General features: G+C 38.7%; 1 non-coding gene across 1 annotated transcript; it reads right to left on the reverse strand.

Moving 5' to 3' along the window:
* Positions 1-14,994: 14,994 nt before the first annotated feature.
* LOC138108874 (U6atac minor spliceosomal RNA) lies at positions 14,995-15,123 on the reverse strand. The gene has a single exon (XR_011150095.1). It is a non-coding gene; the product is annotated as a U6atac minor spliceosomal RNA (small nuclear RNA).
* Between the last annotated feature and the right edge of the window lie 2,041 nt (positions 15,124-17,164).

Genomic DNA, 17,164 nt, shown 5'->3' on the forward strand with positions numbered 1-17,164 from the left:
CTACCAAAAATACCATGACAGGAAATTTCATACTACAGTGCTACTGCTTTATACAGAAAGGAAGGGGCTAATTCCACACAAAAAGGAAGGGCTTAAGGAGATCTAAACATGTGCAGGGAATGAAATTCACCCTAAAAACCCCAATGTGCTTTAATCATGATATTTAAAAAGCTTCTCCCTTTAAAGCATTGAGCCTGATTCTAATGTCATGATACCAGCCTAACACAGATTTCATTCAGTTGAAAAAAACCAGATTAGCCTTTTGTAGCAATATGGCATAGCCTTTCCTTCTGGAATTTTTAAATTAAAATTGAAGCTGTATGATAATTGTGAATATATCCACAATAAGGCTCTGTGATAACAATTACTGGTAATCTGCTACCATCTTCTAGAAGCCTGTCAAGGTACTAATTTTGCAACAGCCCCTTAAGGTAGAAAACCTTATTAAAGAAAAAAAAAAGCAGAGTTAAATTATTTTTCTGTGATTATTTGAAGAAGAACACCTTGAAGTTTGAAGCTCTTCTTACCATTCCCAGCCATTAAGTGCACTTATTTAGATCCAGAATAAGCATGTGAAGTTAATTATTTTTCTCCTATTGCTGGTGGGTTTTGTACTAATGCTTTCATCTGCACAACTATTGCCTGCTCTATGACAACTTAGAAATTTTAAATTACTCTTGAACCTTGGCCAGATTGTAAGTGATATACTTTGCAGTGACTTTGCAATGCTGACTGTCACTAAAGCAAGAGATGACACACGGTTTCTAATGTTTAAGAAGGCAAGAAGAGTTCAGCTGTACTCAAAATTTAAATGCTGTGATCTTTAAATGAAGCATGGGAGAATTCTCATTTAATGCCAGGTAAATACTGAGTTAATACCAGGTTAATCAATGCTAACAGAACTGAAATAGTGCTGCTCTAGGAAAATCCTGTGGAACCCAAGCTGGATCTGCTAGTGATACCAATAAAAATGTACTCCCACATTATTTTCTGCATGATTCAAAGATGAGAACACACAATGTGAAATATGCTTCCTAAGAGAAACTGGTCTTGCTATTTAGCTGTTTTCTAGGATTAGGTAATAATGGAAGCAATGGACTCAGACCTGCCTTCTCACAATCTGTTATTCAACAAATGGTTTGTGCACTGTTCATTCTATACTGGATACAAAGTGTCATAAATTTGGATTAAGAAGTTTGACTTGATTCTAGATTGAGAGAATCAAGTCATGGAAACCTGTTTTTTTCTTCTCTTCTGGTAACCAAGGCAGAATAAGAAGCCAGATTCTGATCTTAGTATTTGAGTGTCAGTCTGGAGTGCTCCCTTGACTCCAACCCCCTGACCCTCTTTTTTCTGCCAGTGTTCATCTGTTCACATATGCTCTCATTTTATCATTCTGTCCTCTGCTTCATACCTCAGTGCCTCTTTTAATATATGTGTTCTCTGCTTGGACCTCCCTTTCAAGCATAGAAGCATAGAAGGCTTTGGTTGGAAGGAATCTCAAAGATCATCCAGTTCCAACCCCCCTACCATGGGCAGGGACACGTTCCACTAGACCAGGTTGCTTAAAGCCCTGTCCAACACTGCCTCTTTATTGAAAGTGCTTTTCAAAACCTATTTATTATACCTTGGTTTTCATCTCATACCTTGGTTTCTTAAACGAAATTCTGATTTAATTGAAGATAATTGCAACACTTCTATTGGCTTCCTGAGAGACAGATTTAATTTTCTGCATCTGGATTTGTCAAAGAAAGATTGAACAGTATTTGGGACAGACAGAATTTGATAGATTTCCTGTACTTATAGTGGTGTACTGGCCAGGTTTTTACTTTTTGTATAGTGCTTAGCTCTTCTAAAAAGATTTTCCCACTCCTGTTAAATAAAAGCTGAGTCCCTCTGAGATTGGGACTTCAGAGGTAGTGACATTTACACTCCTGTTCACCCTACCTACCATCAGCAATTCAGCTGAGGTCTCTGTGTCAGGAATTGAGTCATGCTAGATTTCCTTTGCAATCATTAGGTAGAGAGAAGCAGTCTAAGGAGACAGGTCCACTTCTCTATGGTATGTAACACCCTCTGGATGCGGGGCTGGCTCTCGCTAGTGACTACAGTGCTGTTTGTCCTGACTAGACTCCAAGTTTGGGTACCTCAGATTTCATCTGAGACCTTAATGTCACAGAAAATCAAACAAAGCATTAGCTGAACACATATCTAATTAAGTGGAGCCAATTCAACATTCTGACACCACTTGACTTGCCCAAAGTTTTATCTGCTGGGAAAGGACTATAAATGCTAACCAAGGATTCCCTCATCCTCATTTCTTTCTGAACAGCTGGGCCATGATGCCTTATTCTACACAAATTACACATGTATCCATGATGCCATATTGTATCCAAAACCACAAAGCAGCTTTTTAATTTAGTAAATAAAAATCAGGAATAACAGAGATGCAAACACAATTCTGAAGTAGTTCTGCCTCCACAACATTAATACTCTGACTGCAGTCTTTGTTCTACATTTCTTGCTGAACTCACATTTTCATCTGTTACAGGGGTCTCTCTAAATAGTTGTAGCTTTATTTTCCTTTTTCTTTTTGCATCTATTTATGAAACTGGACTTTAAAAGCAATGCAAAATGTTCAGGCACATTATTTAGGTATGTAAAGGCAACTGAGGCATGGAAGAAGGGACTACAATACTAATTCTAATGCTTTCCCCAGTGTCAATCAGATTGAGAAGAAGAAGAGGAAAGAAGCAGGCAATATGTGTAAAAATGACCAAAGAACAATGCCTATTAGCACTTTATATCACTTTGGATTCTGTTCCTTTCAGCCAGCTGCTTCAGTTTGAAGGTGATGCAGAAAATACTGAAGAAAACATCTTAAAAAGCAGAAAAGAAACCAAGAACAAAGTTTTATGGCATACTACATCTGACTGGTTAGGTATGTAATTTTGATAAGATTTGTCATAATGAAAAGCTTTCATGGCAATGACATGGAGGTTCAGAGAACTGATACTTCATTCAGCTGCTGGTGCAGATGAACCACTATAAATAAGCAGTCTAGTGAGATGACAGCAGGAAATACAATACTCCTGGTTCTCTTCAGAGGCAATGGGAACAGATTAAAACTGCAGAGGAGTTCTTTGGAAATCCAAAGTTCTCTTTCCCGGTTGTGCTGCACATGAAACATCAGACTAATCATCAGTAAGAAATCAGCAGCAATTCTGCAGAATAGGTGTATGGTGCTTGATCTCTAGCTGTTCTTATAAAAGCACAAAAGATACTCAAAGCAATCCCACTGCCAAGCACAGAGTCAAGAATTATCAAAATATATAATATTCACTTGTCCTTTTACCTGTTGCTGCCATTCTGGAGGTTTTCCTGGATTCATCATCATTATCCTTGCTGTCTGTCCCAATCATTGGTAAATTCAGCTGTTTTCTAGCCAAGAGTCTGTGAAGTGAGCTGTAGAAAGAGCAGTGAAATTTCAAGATGTGAAATGTTTATATGCAAATTATGAGTCACAGTGAGTATGACAGAACTCTTCAAACTGTTAAGAGAAGTGGCTAATGATTAATTAGTTCAATAAAGCATTGCCATAGAATGCAAAACCTGGCTGTACTGTTTTTAGGTCTTCAAGAAAACCACAGGTGCAGTAAAACAAATAAAGTAAATAAGTAAATCTTGTTCTTATTTTCATTCAGCCTCATCCAGTGAGAACTGGCCCAACACCAAGTGGTTCCCTTTATTTGAGGTTCTACATCTGTAGCTCAATGTTTGTTGTCAGTAAGTACAAGGTGGTCCTTGGAGAGACATTTGGCAAAGCATTTAGGCATCTGGCTTGCTTTGGAATACACTAACATGCACAGGTTTCTGTTCAATTCTTTCTGCAAGTGGCACCAACAGCTGCATCAGAGGAAGGAACTCCATATCTAGGAAGCCAGGTAAGAGAGAAACACTCCTTGCACTCCCCCACCAGGTGTACCAGGCTGTTCCCTGAGACAAAATATTTAGTATTGCAACATCTTTTTAAATTTTTGCTGATTAAACCTATTTGGTTTCCCCATTTAAATATTTGCTTCCCTGGGAACCTTTCTAAACTGTTCACTTTATTCTTTGTTTCTTATGGTAGCAGACACTGTTTGCATGGATATAATCTTATATCCAAAAGGTTCAACATAACTGTGGACTGAGACATGAACTTAAGATCTATAGGAAGTCTAGCTATTTCTAGAAGCTGAAGCTATCTAGGAGAAATGAGTTTTACAGGCATGTCTGTCCCTTGTAAAACAATGTGTTCTTACACATTAATTTCAGGTATGTTGTCTTCTGGAATATTCCCTTCTTCTTCAGTTGTCAGAGGAAATAAGAAAAACATTCTTTATGTTCAAAGTATTTATCACAGTATTTCTCTTAATTTCATCTGTGATGCAAAGAACTTTGTTTTTTATGATTATATTTCACAGCTGTTGGAAAACTAGAAGAAATTCTTGAATAGAAACAAATAACTTTGAAAAAAAAATTTTTTGACATGTTGATTTTTATCATATAGTGTGAATTAAGACTTCTATTTTGAAGAAATGCAAAACTTTTCTACAGTTCTCTAGGTTTGGAAACCCCAAACCTGTGAGTTCTTTAGTTTAACAGCTGTGAAAAGCCAGGGACAGAGGTTCTTGGGCTTCTTCCTCATAGGGAGTACTTTGTGATCTTTGTTGTGCAATGTTATGTGTGCAGGGCTCATGCTGTACCCTTAAGCCACTTGGAGCTCAGTGTTTCTGTATGGATTTAACTCTTGAAAGGTTTTTGAGATTCAGCAAAAGGAAATTGCAGTAGATTTGAGCTAACAGTAGTATATTTGACATAAAAGCAACTGAAGGATTAGACTGCATGGTTTCTTAGCATAATCCATGTCCAAAATATACAGCAGCATTTGCCTTTCACAGCATAGCTCAGAACTGCTGCAGAAGTTATTTGTTAATAGACAGCTTTGGATCATCCTTTTAAGGTTTATCGAGTTTAAGAGGATGGTTTCACCTGCACCAGTTCTGACTTTCTTTGAACCGTTTCTGTCTCATTGTATTTTAGGTACAGCAATAATTACCATAGCAGGTAAATTCCATGCATGCAGGAAAGTTACAGCTACACAAGATTTCTCAGACAGGTAAAAAAAACCCCTTTTCCAATTTACTCACAGCTCTCTTTGGATAACATCAGGCTAGATGAAGCACATTTACAATCCAACTGGAATGTATGGTTGGCAAGCCAAGATCCTGGATGTAAAAATGCAACAAAACCTTCCGAATTAGGCTCAGCTGACATTTATACGTAGTGCTCAACCACTTAAGGTTAATCTTGGGAAAAGCTTAGACACAAAATTATATCCTTAATGGTTTTGGTCAGTCATTGCAGAAGCGTGCATGTGTATTTATAGAATATTTAAATTCATCTACAGGATAGCACTCAGAGTATTTGGTAGCATTGTTGCCCTAAGATATTCTTAATATTCTTCTTTCTTCTTCCAATATTGCTGACTTAGGAGTGGTGAAGAAATATATTACCCTGGAGTGTTGGGAAGAGCTAGCATCAAGCCATGTAAAAACTAGCTAATTTTGTAAATGAGTGACCCTAATTAACCAAAGGAAGTTACAAAAGAGCCCACATAGAACCATCAATAAGATTAATTTTGTGCACATAAATCCCAGTGAAAGTTTTTGAATGTCAAATTGTCTTCTTAATTGAAATGTGTTCAGTTGTGAAAGAGAGATGGGGTGACACTGATCCAAGTGGCTTCTCTTAAGGTCTAAGTTTTAACACACGCATTGCAAACTTGCAACACATACAGGGACTAAAGAGTAAAAATACAGATATCATAGAAAGTACATGATAATCCAGTTGCTTTGGGCTCCTTCTTAGGCTTTCTTTTCTTCTCTTCTCCTCAGTATGTGCCTGGATGTGGGGGAAAACAGTGATGATCTTTTCTTTCTTACGCTGGGAACCCTCTGAAGCAATAAGCACCACTCGTGGTCTGCAGCAAGGCTGCCTCCCACAGGCCCTAAGGAAGCTGTCCTGTCTTCCTGGGCTCTGGAAAGGCTGCCAGTGCCAAGCAGTGTGAAACTCATCCTGATTTTCTCCAAAACCTGCCTGCAGGATCGCCAGTGGAGGTACTGGGGAGACAGCTTCACGAGCCAGTTTGGCCTCTAAATCAGCAAAATGAGTTTAAGCTCCAATTTAATTTATGAAGTTATGAAAGATACTGAAACTGTTTTTTCTTCTTTTTTTTTTTTTTAATTAAAGAACCTAATGAATTGGGGCAAAAGCCATAGTGAGATGTAAAAATAATGCTTGTCTTGCACTTTTATGGCATGGCTGATTCTGATCATGTTTTCTATTGAATATTTTATTTGGGGCACCACATAAATTGAGCAATGCTGTCCCCAGTTGTGTGAGCTTTATGATTTAAGATGATACACACTTTTAATTATTTTTTTTTCCCTTTGATCATGCCAACATAAACCCATGTGAACTTAACTCCTAACCACATTGGGGGCTGTGAACACAAATAATATTGTTTCTGTTTTAATTTTGCATTTTAATTACTTCCCTGCCTTGAATTAATTTGTTTAGATGATGAATTGGAAAGATAAAGTTATCTTTTTTTTTGAAAACTAGGCTTTGCAACCGACAACTAATATTTATATTTTTGGAAAAAACAAACTAACAAAACCCCCCAAACATGTTATGGATTGCTTGAAATTGTCACAGAATTTTCTTTTGATCACCTTCTAGTGCTGGACAACACAATATGGCAGATGTCTGATGTGTCTAGTTGGTTAGCTGGGTTGTGTCCTCCTGTGCTCATGTCCTGAGTAAAGTTAGGTTAGGTTTCAAATTATTTGTTTGCATGTGTTTTGTGGAGATGGCAAAGAGGAGCTTATGTTTTTCTTGGACCTATAGGGATTGGAGGGGTTTTCATCCCAAGTTCTTTAGCCTGTGACATAGTTTCCTCTGTGACATTTATGTCTCCTCTGACGTCCTGTTGAGAGCTCCATTTGCAGAAGACCATAAAGGAAGCAGTTATTGCAGGAAGATCTTTCTCAGCTGAATATCTCTAGAGAAGGAGAGCAATTCAGGCCCATGAATGAATGTAGAGAGGCATCACTTGTCTCTTCTGTTTAGGACCTGCCAGAAGAGGTTGGGCCCTTGCTGCAGTTTGGGGCATCTGTACCTGGTGCCAAAATGCACCGAATACTTGTGGCAGCGAGATACCGTGAGAGCATAGGGCACACAGCTGTGTTCAGCTGCACTTCAACAGCAAATTGCCTCAGAGGCAGAGGTGGCTTTTTGGTCACATGTGTGGTTTTGGACTGTACATGGGTTTGGAGCCCGTGTGCTCCAAATGAAGAGACTGACCACCTGCACGTCCTGTCTCGCTTTGCTACACCCTCAGCCCTCCCTGTCCAGGTAGAATCTGTTGTTTTCACTAGGCTTTTGCTTGAGAAAGTAAACAGGATTATTGGACTGTGCCTTGGCTGTATATAACCATTTTTCAGTTTTTCTTCCATTATTGCAACTGTTTACATTAATTGAAATTTTAATAAAAGCCCAAGCAATTCACACAGCAGGTGCTCTCTGAGGCTAGGCAGAGTCTGAGATCATCACAGCTTTCACAGGCAATGCTGCATATCTTTTATTTTTTCCCTGCTGTTCTGTTTTACTTTGTTTTCTACAGGTGCTCAGGAGAGAAATAATTGTGTGTTTTCTTTCTCATTTACTTTCTTTGTGGAGGGTCTGTACCCCCTTCTGATCATTCCAGCACTTCCATGGTCAGTCCCTTCTCAGACCATTGTGATGAAAGTAGTATAATGTGCTTTTCTAACTGCTGGCTCACTGATTGCTTGTTGTAGTCTATTTTCTCTTTTCTGCTATTCATTCCACCCATAATTCCATCAGTTTTTCCAGCTCCCCTTTCTAAATTAGATGTTGATCAATGCAGACTTCTCAAACCTTTTTTCTTCTGCCCCGTGAGACTTTGAGAACTAATCAGTGTAAGAGATTTGACAGGTGTTTTCCTTTCCTTTTCTTTTTAAGTGGTCCTTCCTGCCAGAGCATCATTCAATACCCTCTAGACAAAGTGCCATATTCCTTTCCCCCCCTTTTTGGGGGGAGGGAGAAACAAAAATGAGGCATGGGCAGGTATCTGGAATTCTCAGAACACAGAGTAGTCCCTAGGGCTCAAGACCTTTGCCAGCATTTGGCTGCAGGGCTTTGCACCCTGCTGAGCCCTGTGCACATCTCTGGGCTGTGGCACATGTGCCCCCACGTTTCTTTCCCTGCACAAAGGTTCCCTGAGGATCTCTGAAAGATCTGGAACTGTGTGTGAGGTTCCTGGCTCCATATATTGCATCAAACCATAGGGTGTACCTGAGTTTGCTCTCCCATTACTTATCAGATACCAGTCACTTTTTAGTTACCCCTACATCAGTCTCAGAAAGCTCGGTGCCATTATTTGTGTCCCTCATTACTTATGTATTTAGCTGTGCTACCTTGTCCCTGGGGATATCAGCAGACTCAAAGGATGTGCTTCAGCACTGAAGCTGCCAAATACTGAGAGATGGTAGGCAGGCACAGTCTTATAACAGTCCTGATACTGGCAGTATATGAAATATTAACCACGTAATGAAAATAATTATCCTCCTTTAATAGTATCTTCATATAGCAGTGAGACCTGAAGATGATTTTCTCAAGGATGAGGATGACTTTTAGGACCAAGATCTTCATTCATGTGCACTTACTTCCATTATTTTTTCTAAAAGGAACAAAAAGTGAAATAAGCACTGGTGAGACTTCGTAAGTCCCATGTTCTGACAGTTTGGTCTGCACACAGTTTTTCTCCTGGCACTAAAGTTTTTCCTGGGTATGCTTTTTTAATCTTTTCCTCCAACTCAGTTATTCCTGGTGGAGCATTATTTGAATGAAATTGCACTGGTATAATTCAATTTGCTTCTCATCTTGTAATTAGTCTACAATAGTGCTGTGATTGCATCAATACTCAGAGATGTGAATAAAGCAATTCTTCTATGCTCAGACAGGCTCTAAAACATATATTTCCCCTAACATTTAATGTCATTGGTCATTGAAGATCCTGTTAGTGCTTTGAGAATATTAAAGGAAGCTAGATTAATTATTTTGCCTTTAACATAGTCCTACTGTTGTTCCTTGTGTGCCAGGAAAAAGGCCAGCTGATGTTAATAAATCCTTCTATCTCAGCTTTTAAATTACTATTTTTTCTTTTTCACTTTAAGTCCTGAATATGTGAAAAACTTTTAGGTCCTCCAAAACCATATTCCAGTTAATGTCACTCTAGGATTGTGGAGCTATCTAAGGAGCTGAGCTTCTTCAGTGCTATAAAATAAAAAATACTATTGTTGTGGTAAAAGTGAGCGAAATAATCTGAATTTTACATATGTACCCCAAACTCTCTATATGCTGATAAAAAATACTTTTTTTTAGTCATGTCTTTACTTGATGGGTTGTATGCAGACAGAAGGGCTCATGAGAAATGCATTTTCTGCACATCAAGGTTATGACTGAGCTACATTTTTTGCATTCAGGGAGTATTTGAAAGATGAGGTTATCTGAATTGTGACCTCGGTGTAACACTTTGACAGCAGCAGTTTTTTAACAGAACTGACCATGGACTTAATTTATTCTATTTTAAAGAATAATTGAGACTCTTTTTGAACAAGCTAATTTGCATTCTTATCTATTCCCCCAGGATTTATGCCCCACAAAGCTTTTGCTTAATAGATACCCAATATTGTCTTCACAGTGTAAGTGTGAGAGCTGACAAGACTGTGGGAGGTTTAGCTGGTCACAGGATGTCTGCACTGAAGGTAGGAAAGGAAGCAGGCTCTTCTGATCTCAGTGAACACCATATTCTTGCTCCTAAGAACCTTCTTTCCAAGGGGTGTTGTCATCTGTCATATGGTTTAGCATGTTTGGATGCAATACTGGAGATTTGAATATTAGTATTATGTATAAACATCCTTGTAGCAAATCTGTGCAGAGTTTTGAAATGAAAGAAATATATTCTGATAAGAGAACAAAGTAAGCCAGTGGACAAGTTGTGTGGAAGGTCCCAAGGTTTCATGCAGATTATTTCAAATGTTTCCTTAGGGTGATTTTGGATGATATGGGGTCTGTATTTTCTTTGCTTCTTATTTCTGATTGATACTGGTATGGCTACTGCTTGAGGCAGCATATTTAGATACGTGTCTTTGCTCTCTGTAGGTCAAAGCTGCAGCTTTGCTTTCCATTTCTGTTGAATCGAATGCTTTAAGGGGCCTGTGGTACAGAGAAAGAGTGCACAGCCAAAGAGAGCTGTAGTGTAGGCCAGTTTTGGTTTGGTTGTTTGTTGTTTAATTGCTTTATTTTTTCTTTTTCAAATGCAGTTTTTGGCCGTGTGCTGAACCAGAGTCCTCATGCTGCACCTTGTGAGCGGAGAACTCACACCTGCACCAGTTCCCCTCCCACACACCTTTGCACTCCAGCTCCTCCATTGCTCCATCTGGCAGTGTGCCCTGTAATAAAAACAGATAACTACCTAACACAAAGGAGCAGGGAATATTATATTTTAGTGAAGGTGGGTTATTGAATGTATCATTGTGTCATGAACTTTCCGTCTCTGATGCTGGATTTTTGGAGCATATGGGAAAAGCAGCATAGCAACATAGCTGCTCCTCCTAATTATATAGTATAAATGTCAAGCTTGTTCCAAATTCAAGGATTACACACTGCCAGAAGAAACTCTCTCTTCTGTAGACTGCAGCTTTTTGGCAACAGGGTCTGAAGGAAGAAACACTGTCTGCAATCTCATCAGCCTATTTCTCAAACAGCAGGGAGATGGACAAAAAAAGGCCTTTTTACAATGGCTCTGCCAAGGGACAAGATAATTTCTTGCTTTTAGCTCCAAAAAATTTCCAAGCTACACAATATTTCAACTATATTAAAATTTAAATATTAAGTTTAGAAAAGTTAACAAATACTGATTGGATGTTTAAGCATCAAAATGTTATAAAGCACATTCAGATTCACAGATGGGTGTAACCAGATGACTTTTTGGTTGCTGTAATGTAAAAAAAAAAGACATAAATTATTATCTGAGCATTTAGCAAATGGTTATAAATTATTGCTGGAAAGATCTAATAGGTACTATTTTTATAATTTTACTGTCATTCCTGATCAAACAATATTATACAATACCTATAGTAAAAAGCTATCCAAGGATCTTATTACACACAAACTAGTGGGTCAGAAAGGAAATAGTCTCACCTCTATTGCACAGCAAAGAACTGAAGGTGATATATATGCTATAAATGTTTTGCATTGTAAATGCAAATGTTTTGTAAATGTTTTGCAAAGAAAAAAGAAGTTTGATCAGCTGTTAAGTGAGGTCTTGGAGAACTTCAGAACTGCTTCTTGTAGAATAGATAATAAATGAGATGACAGGTAAGGGTTTGTGTTGATCCATATTGATTCTAAACAGCTTTTCAGTTATTCATAATCAACTTAGTATTTTCCCAAGTGACTGTTTTATAGTGACAAATCCTATGGATGAACTAAGAAACCTGGTTTTTAACCTGTTGTTTTTTTTTAAAGATTTCAGATCATAGCATTATAATATATTTTAAAAGGCTCTTTCATTCAGTTATACATAAAAAATTAACCTACAAAAACATTTTACAGAAGAAACCCCAGAATTTTAGGGGACTTAAATAATATTTTTCTTTATATATAAATGGTTAAGGAAATTCCTACAGGACCTTTTTATTTATTCCCTAATATGGCTTGATTTAAAACCAGCAAAGCATATATTTGACCAAGTGGTAGAGAACACACATATGATGTATTTAGAATTGGCAAAGGCTCATCTTGATGAAGAGTGCTGTAAATTACTTTTGATTAAAAAAATCAGCAGAGGAAGTGAAAAATCATTACTAGCAGAACAAGAACAATAAAACATTAATGCTCTGTGTAAAAATTGATGGATAGTTGAGAAGTTGATTGGTAAAAGTCACTGGAACCACAGGGCATGAGTTTATTAAGTGTGAAAGAGGCAGAGTAAAATATGAGATCATACTTTTATCAACAGAAGTGAAAAACAACCAGTTCAATACTTGCAGGTTTTTAAAATTAAATTTTAGTTTGAGGGTAATAATGTGTGAAAAAATCCTAAGAATCTGACCTCTTGAAAACCAACATCCTCCAACCCTGGTTTGTCTGAGGAGCTGAAGACACTGAATAATGGGTAGATTTTGATGATAATGTAAATACATATCTGCTGGATTTGACTGGGATAGAGTCAATGTTCTTCACAGTGGCCAGGATGGAGCTGTGTTTTGGATTTGTACCGAAGACAATGTTGATAACACAGGGATGATTTCATTACTCACAGAGCCAGGGCCTTTCCTGCTCCTCACCCCACCAGTGAGGGGGCTGGTGTCATACATGAAATCCCTTATTAGCTTGGTCTTTGCATGTTAAGTGCCTTAATTAGTTAATTTTGAGTTAAGCAGCTCTTTTAATTGAATGATAAAGTTAACTCATCAACCCAGGTACAAAAATCAAGCCTTATTATTATGGTTTTCACTATCAAGCTTCATGATTAGTGTTCTCACTTGTTCAAAACAGTGCATTTGCACTAGTCCCAGTTAAAATTCCCAGTTAAAAGTTTCCTAGTTAAAAATCCCTTTTTCAAACTTCAAACCACTTGCACACTGTAAGAGTTGTTTCTCCTATGTTCATTGTCTGCTTTTGTGGATGTTTTGGGAGGTATTAGATGTATTTTAGTATGTTTTTAAGTTTTTGCTTTGCACTTTAGTCTCGGGACTAACTCCAAAACCCCAGTCCTAACAGCCAATTGCTGTTTTTTAGCCCCATAGCCTTATTCTGCAAGTAAGCTCCACAGCAACCTGAATCTTAATGAGGGCATGTTACCACCCTTACTTCAGCTGTTACCACCCCCCTGACAACGACGAGCTATTGGCAGACAGAGATGATCTGTCAAAAGGAAAGCACCAATCACTTTGGACCAAAGGGGTGTGCTATGGGCGGGCTGTGGGCGGGCTGTGGGCAGACTGGGGCGGAGCAAAGGCACTATAAAACAATGATGCAACCCTCAGAGCAGAGCTGAGACCCCTGCAGATCAGCTGTGGTGGGTGTCAGTGCTGGGTACTTAAGCCTGACTCCTATCTAGGAGCCTTTAATAATTTTTCCTTTTGACTTTTAGACTAGCTAAAAGTCAGCCCAGCACTGCAAGTTTTCTTTCCACCAGAGGTTCAGTGCTGTTAAAGCCTGAAGATCTCAAATCCCTGCGCTCCTGGGGCATACCTCCTGAGCCACTAGGATCCCAAATTTTTATATTTTTCTAATTTCTGTAATTTTTCAATGTTTCCATTTTAATAAATTATTTTAATTTTTTTCTAAGAGTTGTCTCATTCCTCACAGCTGGGAAGGCACAAGGAGCTGGGAGGGGACATAGCCAGGACAGCTGACCCCAGCTGATCCAAGGGATATCCTGCACCATGAGCATATAAAGCTGGGGAAGAAGAAGGAAAGGGGGATGTTTAGAGTGGTGGCATTTTGTCTTCCCAAGTAACCATAGTATGTGATGGAGCCCTGCTTTCCTGGAGATGGCTGAACAGCTGCCTGCCCAAGGGAAGAGGTGAATTAAATAATTCCTAGTTTTGCTTTGCTTGCACATGGGGCTTTGCATTAGCTATTAAACTGTCTTTATCTTCTTTACCTATTAAATTGTCTTTATCTCAGCCTGTGGTTTTTCTCACTTTCCCATTCTCTTCCCATTCCACCAGGAGGAAGTGAGCAAGTGGCTGAGTGGTGCTTAATTGCTGGCTGGGGTTAAACCATGACAGTAAGGAAATAGATGGAAAATCTGTGCATTTGCTTGCAATCCTTTTTTTTCTACATGATTTTTCATTTTCATATACTAGTGTCTATTATATGTAGCACCTTACAAGAATAAATAAATCTCAGCTCCAGAGTGGGATGACCTATGACCCATGTAAAGATAGAGAGGAAAATTAGGGCCCCAGATTTGGAAATTGTTGATTGCTATGGTCATGCCTTCACATCTATTTCTACACAGGTACCCTGTAAACTGTGCTACCTTGCTGAGGGTCCTGACCACCCCTGTGTTACACAAACTGGCAATAGCTTTATCTGCTCAGGAAAGATGTAAAAGACCCAACAATTCCAGTGAAAACAATTGGCTAAAAGTAATGATCAGTTGCCTGGACCTTCATGGTCTCAGAAACAGCCATCATATGTTTGACACTAATTGTATTTGACGTGCAAGCTGAAAATTCTGAGTAGAAAGCCCAAGGATCCCAGAGGCATAAAATATCTTCTATTTTGAGAGATGAGTCACACAGAGAAGAAAGTACAGAGATGCTGGCGACTACATGTATTTCTGTGTACTGTTTCCACTGTTGATCTAGAATAGGAAACTTTCTTGATAAAAGTTCATGTGCAAAATTATACCCTTGGAAGCTGCCAAACTGACAGTCTTCATACCACTGGCAGAGGTAACACGCATTTCTTATTCTATCAAACCAGTATGCCTATATTTAACTGCTCTAAAAGCACTGAAATACAGTGTAAGGAAGATATTTTATCCTCTTGCTCATTTACGGTTTACTGCAAGATGCTGAGCTTTTCTGGGAGCTGAAGGGAGTCTTTAACTCCCACTAATTTTGCTCAAAATTTGGTGTAAATAGTTCACAAGAATGCCTGCCATTCTGTGGAGACAAACTTCTCCTCACTTCTCTTCAGATTTTATGAAATAATTCAGGATTATATATTAATATATCTATCAAACAGAGGCTTCCAGGTATCTACTTGTTCAGTTAATTTCCCTCTCAGTAAGCTTATTTTGTGTTTGTGAGATTGGATTTCATCAAGAAGTAGGGCTAAATCTAAAAAAGACTTTCAGTGCCTGGTAGGGAAAAAATAAATCCCTTAGCCTTGGAAACACATCAGATTCAGAAGCCAGTTCCCTCTTTGGCCTAAGAGGGAGTAGAAATTATCTCTCTTTTCTAAGAACACATGACAAGGCTGTCTCTGCCTGTCATATATGTGATAATTATATATGACTAATTCAGTTCATACTTCAATATAATTTACAGCTCTTATTAGTGGGGGGTTATGAGTTTATATTGAGGGGTATTCATTATTGTAGTTTATCTCCCAAAGGTCTTCATATTCAGTGTACAACAAGCTTTTACAGCTTTTGGATTACAGTCTCCTCTTTCTAAAAAGCTAAGTATTTAAAAAAATGTAAGGGCATGGTAAATATCTGTCATGTTTATCAGACAGTAAACCAAATAAAATGAGACTTGGGGGAAACAGATATAGTGTTTTCCTAGAGAAGGAGTGCTCTTACGGACTCTAAATGGCAGAAGTATAGGAAACAAATTAGTGGTGTTAACTCTCTAGAAATTAGCTTTGTCTGTGTGTGGTAAATGAAACTTTGGTATAGTAGTGAAAACAAGAACCACATGGGTATCAAGTTGTCAAACCCTTTAATCAGTAAGGAAAATGTAAAATAAGTTAATTTGGGTCAATCCAGAGCTTTTTTGTAGTAAAAATGTGAATACACAACTCTTTTTTTTTGCTTATAACAGCAGTTGTAAGACAGAGACAGTTGCATTGCTGTTGTAAACATGATTGTCTGAAGATCCAGGGGAGACAAACCTTGTAGGGAAGGTGTTCTTGGACCTTTCTTCTTGGACCTGTCCATTAGATGGACAAGTAACAAAAATGCACAGGGGCCCAGACTGTTTTGATTATACACTGGAATCTTGCCAGATTAAATAAAATGATGTGAATTGCATTTGGGATTAATAATTTCTTCTTCACAGCCTTGCTCACCAGACTTCCAGTTGCAACACAGTGGGGACTCATGGAACTTGCTTGATGGTTCCTAGTTCTTCAGCTCCTGCCACGCTTCGGTTCAGTCACAACTTTTACTGCATATTTTGTTTCCAATTTACAAATTCAGTCAACAGAAGAGTTTAAATGTTCTTCTCATGGAAGGAGCCAAGTAGAACTGCTTTTCCTACTTGTAACATTTTTTCCTAGGAAATCCCACATCTTTAATGCTTTGCTCACCTTTCACTGCTTATCACTTAAGAGTCACAGAATCATTTAGGCTTGAAAAGATTGAGTCCAACAATTAACCCAACACTGCCAAGTTCACCACTAAAGGATGTCCCTAAGTGCCACATCTACCTAGCTTTTAAATACCTCTACAGATGCTGACTCAACCACTTCCCTGGGCAGCCTGTTCTAGTATTGTCAATCCTTACAGTGAACAAATTTCTCATAATATCCAACCTAAACCTTCCCTGGCACAACAAGAGGTCGTATCCCCATGTCCTGTTGCTCGTTACTTGTGCCTTTGTATCCCATTCATAGCAATCAGAGATCTGACTAAACTTTTTTATCTCTTTTACTGACATAGGAGGGGTAGGTAAGAAAGAAAAAGAGAATATAGTATAGCATCCGTTCTTTTAAGAAAATGGTGCTACCTTGGTGTTACAAACAGCTGTAAGTTGCTGTTTCCTTATGGGAATATCATTGGTGGATAACATTGCAAAAAGCAATGACGAAGGGTGTATCTCTGCTGTCATATAACACAGCTTCCTGACCTGGTTGCTGGTTCTCTGATTGTACACGCTTTTGGGTATGTTAATTCACTCCCCAGCTCTCTTCTGGAGGGGACTAATTAGTTCCCTTGGGCTCTGTCTACATTTGCAATTCAGCGCACAAGAGCGGAACATTCGGTCAAAACAGATGGTGTTGAGGATCCTCATCTCTCTGTCATTTGTGTGACATCAGTGTTGTGAAGGATGTCACAGGCTGCTGCCCTCCTGTGATCAGCCAGCTGGGATTTCCTCTGACAGGAAAGCTGGCCTCTCTCTCCTCTTGCACGGCGTTCTGTTATGGTGTGCTCTGCTCTGATGTGCCATTAGGAGCAATGGCATGCCACCACGGCCTCCACTGTGGCTCCCAATAAAACCGTTCTGGGTCACAGGCTGATAGCATGGACACCAGGTAGGAGCTGTGCCTGCACACCTGGTAGTTT

Source organism: Aphelocoma coerulescens, chromosome 3 (genome assembly GCF_041296385.1).
Source record: "Aphelocoma coerulescens isolate FSJ_1873_10779 chromosome 3, UR_Acoe_1.0, whole genome shotgun sequence".
Lineage (NCBI taxonomy): Eukaryota > Metazoa > Chordata > Aves > Passeriformes > Corvidae > Aphelocoma > Aphelocoma coerulescens.